At 33.0% G+C, this 4,674-nt stretch overlaps 1 long non-coding RNA gene across 1 annotated transcript; it reads right to left on the bottom strand.

Moving 5' to 3' along the window:
* Positions 1-269: 269 nt before the first annotated feature.
* LOC145813057 (uncharacterized) lies at positions 270-4,131 on the bottom strand. The gene is made up of 2 exons (XR_014356329.1): positions 3,071-4,131; positions 270-578 (listed from the first exon to the last, which is right to left on the bottom strand). It is a non-coding gene; the product is annotated as an uncharacterized LOC145813057 (long non-coding RNA).
* Between the last annotated feature and the right edge of the window lie 543 nt (positions 4,132-4,674).

Below are 4,674 nucleotides of genomic sequence, written 5' to 3' on the forward strand. Positions count from 1 at the left end.
TCTTAGAGAATCAATGTTACTTTTTGATTACTAATGATTTCTCTAGCAAAAATTTAACATTCAGTTGCACTACATGGAAACAAGGAACAAAATGCTTTGTCTGCCAACTGAACTTGTATATGTGGTGAACATACTAATGGATAGTTATCAGCTATTTGCTTCACTGTAATGTCATCCTACATCAAAACTCATTGAGTTCTGCATCAAAATATAGAGCAGCTAATGATCATATAGGTACTTTTCACAGATTGTTTTTTGACCCCATCAAATAAATCATCAATGTAGCAAGTAATTAATATATGAACCCCTTGAATGGTGTATTCTCAACTTCTCTATTCAAAACACAAGTGAATCAGTGTCTTCAACATCTAATAATCCAAGAAAAACACAATGTATTATGCACAAACGTTTAATGCATTGCCAACATAATAAAGTGGTAGAAAAGAAAATTTACCCAAGGCAACGCACCAATGTGATCCTCGTGACCGTGTGTTATGACAGCTGCTTCAATTTTGTGACTCCATTTTCTTATAAAGGTGGTATCAGGTATAATTTTCTGGACACCAAGCTCATCATAGCTGAAATACGTGTCCACATGTGATCAAAAGTCGGTGTATCAAAAAGAAGGGGAGGAATCTAAATAAGCAATAATAACATTAGAAAATCTCACTAGTACTAACAATTTTATATCCAAAAAAGGGTTCATTATGGTTATATTGAGGTTATATATTATTTTTTGTGGAGGGGCCTCCTCTTAGCAAATAAGATAATTTTTGAAGATTTATGAAGAAAAGAGATAGATATAAGAAAACCCTCCTAGTTTATACATATAAGACATCATATTTACATTCTCCACTTTTACATATTCTATTGAAGGAGGCCATAAAAACGAAGCGATTCAAGGAATCAATTAATGCTAAAATCATTTGAAGGTAAACCTTAGACTCTCAACTTCTCCATGTTGTAATCATGAGTACATGGAATATGTAGACCTAGCGTTTCATTGAGAATAATATTCATAAAATTTTATGGAATACTTGAAGTTGAGTTGATTTTAATTTAAGGTAAAGTTCCCTATGCATGAATCTTGGATTTCACTCATGAATTTAATTTGTATTTGGATTTTGGGGGTGAATTGAACCATGAGTAGTGGTCAGCATGAGGGTCCATTAGATAGGGTTGACAATATAAACTATTCAGTGGAATTTAGGATGGTTAAAAAAAGAAACAATTGAATGGAGATTGCAGTTGCCGAATGAAACTATTGAATGATTCTAGAATTCATATCAAGGGTGGTGACTGGTTATTTTAGAATTACAGTACTATGGTTTAATTAATGGGAGTTAAATAAGATGATAATTATATTTACTTATGTGGTGTAATATTTATTAGGATTGCGTGATTGAAGTGGATCTTGGTATTTTGGAGTTAGATTTTGAAATATTCTTTTATCGTTTGAGGTTTAATAACCCTCTATCACCATTGGTTTGTTTTCATTCCTATTGTATCATTTAAAAATTATGGGCTTGTTTGGTTTGTTTTTGGGAGAGTTGTTTTTGAAAAAAAAAATTGAAAATTTTGTTTGGTTTGTGATTTTTCTCAAAAAATTTCCAAAATCACTCTCTCTCTTACACATCAATCAATCACTTTTTATCTCTCCTCTCTCCTTCTCAATCACTTTTTCTCTCACACACATCTACTCAATTACAACAAAATATCAAATCATCCCAAACTCCAAAACTATTTTAAAAATATACAAGCAAACAAACCAAAAAAAATTCTAAACTCTCTCTCCAAATTTTTTTTCAAAAACAACTCTCCCAAAAACAAATCAAACAAGCCCTATATGTTTCGTGTATTGCAAAAAGAAAAATATATATTTTATCACTCACTTGTGTTCTTTAAAGAAAATTACGAATCAACTATGAAATAACATCGAATATGAATTGTGCAAATAAATCAGATATATTTTGTGAAACAATTCGAACAAATTTTATCAAAATGTTATTCCAAAGACATTGAATATTTTATTTCTTGTTTGAATTGCAAACATGACTCCAGTCTAACTATGATTTGGACCTCTAGCCAATGGAGGTTATTTATTGGCATAAAAACTAGTTTCTACTGGGGCTTTTACCAAAGGCCTATGTGTGGTTTTGGATCTTGTCACGGACTAATGTGGCCATAGTCTTTTGAGACTTGGGTTTTGTTTATTGAATTATTGTACTATTGGATATCAAACCATTGTCTTGAACAAATGACTTTTTATTGGATTACTTTTCTTTTCAAATAAATTGTGACATTACTCTATGTTAATTTTAGCTAGGTGTCTACCTTGGAAATAAATTGCTCCTTCATCGAATTGTTAGAAACAATATTTCCTTGCTTATCGACTATTTTCTATATGCTTGATCCAACTAGTACTGATAGTTGGTCATTTGTTAGATTGTTGAGCTCACCCTTCTTTTATTATGGTTTTGTCAAATTCAGAGGAGCAGAGTTGCGTAGGTTTTGCTTGTGGGAGTGCTGAGTGTAGGAGTTTGATTTTAATTTATTTTAGATTACAAATTTTGTTAATGGAATACTAGGGGATTTTGGTGCAAGTTTCTAAATGTTTAAGATTTATTGTAGTTTTTTTTTTTTTGGGTGGATTTTAGAACCTTATAATTGAATATTTATTTTATTCCCCTGATTATTGTGGTACAAGATTGTTTGGATTTACTCTAGCCTTGCATGCTCGCTCGTGTGGATGTGCAGCGTTGTCACATGGTTTCAGGTGACAAATAATTATAAAATCATTTAGAAAAAGTTCATGCCTGCCAGAGTTTTCCACGCTGGAAAAATAATTTTATGAAGCAAATTTGATTAATACAATTAGATCCTCTACTTGCAGCAGAGAATCCAGAGCAGCAGGAAAAGATGTAGCACAGATGAAATTACACAATTGAGCATATACTTCGGTAAGACCCCAAGAAAACAAAAACCTTCAGATGACAGGAACGAAGCATGATGATCACCAAGCTACAACTTGTTAAATAAATGTAAATCAGACCAGTTTGTGAAGACTTACTCCGGAAACATAACACCAGCATCAATCAAAATACAACGATCATAATTCCCAACAAGCATGCAATTCATCCCAATTTCACCCAGGCCTCCAATTGGAAGGACACGGAGAGGTGGACCATCAGACTCTTCATAAAACTGTCACATCTTACGCTGAACAGAATCTTCCATACTTTTTCCAGCCCCTTCCAATCTTCCTGATTTTTTACGGGGTACTTTAGGTCCACGTGTACCTACAATGGACCAACAGTATCACATTCATGTATTTCAGAAATAAATATAACAAAGACAACAAAACAAAACAAAACAATTGATAAGGTTGGATTTTAACAAAAGTAAACAAGAGGGATTGCAACAGGCAGAAATGTACATCGAAAGAATAAGAAAAACGTTTATTGCAGAAGACAATTTATGATTTGGGTAAACTTATCTTTTGCATTCTACAAACAAAAACTAAGATAAAATATGTCCTGTAGCTTTAAAACTTCTAAAATGCTAAAAATTTTATTGCTTACGACCTAGACAATATAACCCCAGTCAAGTGAACCTAGACCAACAATTAGCTTGGGCAGATTGAAGTTTTTCATTTCTTGGAAACCCAAAAACAGGCATAAGATAAAGATTTTGTTTCCATTTCTTGTCCCCCTTTTTTTCTTGGCAACAACCCAGAGGATGAAGTGATTTTTAACTCTGGCATTTGCTTTAAGCAAACATGAAACCAGAACATAATTTGTTAAAGTCATGCTACAATGAACCAAAGCTTCAATCATGAATTTCTGATTTCAATTATAAGGCTCTACAACAACTTGCAAAAATACATTTTTTAGTATGAATAGCAAAAATACATTTTTTAGTATGAATAGCAAAAATACATTTTTTAGTATGAATAGAAGATTTAAGTGCCCTAATCTACCGATTACAAACATGTCATAAATCACTTGTTTGCAAAGAGAGCCATATGCAATAGAAAATCTCATTCATCCAATTAATTAGCTATCAATAAACAACACAAATAGTACGTCTCACATCATAATCCAATACATTAACGAGCTATATCCCCTGTTTGGTTAATCGGAAAAAACATGCCAGAAAGAAAAAAGAAACGAACATTAACTCAGAGATAAAACTCTCCACTTTCACAGGAAAAGCTCGAAGACTGCTTACCTATTGAAGAAGGAGAGGCGAGAGAGCACAAAAAGCGACGCCTGTTAGGGTTTGGTCGACAAGATAAATTGTGGGGGCATAGCGAGAGTGCACTGAAAGCCGCCATTTCTATGATTGTTACTGATTGTTTCCCTATAAGTTAATCGAAAGTGTAGAGAGATTATACAGGTTACTGAGGATCAAAACTATGAATTAGAAACCCTAAACCTCTGGACATTCGGAGGGTCTTTCAAGCGGGAAATAGAGAGAGAGAGAGAGAGAGTAGTAGGGGATTTTATGGAGGGGCGTTTTTCTCTGATTGTGGCGTTTTGAACATTTTAGGATGCGTTTTTAACTTTATTCCTATTACAAAAATATTTCATACCCTATTTTCTCCCATCTCCTTTGACTCCCTCTCTCTCTCTCTCTGGTTATATTTTTTTTTTTTTTTCTTTTTTCTTTTTT

This window comes from Camellia sinensis, chromosome 15 (genome assembly GCF_055761805.1).
Source record: "Camellia sinensis isolate YWXY chromosome 15, ASM5576180v1, whole genome shotgun sequence".
Taxonomy (NCBI): Eukaryota; Viridiplantae; Streptophyta; class Magnoliopsida; order Ericales; family Theaceae; genus Camellia; species Camellia sinensis.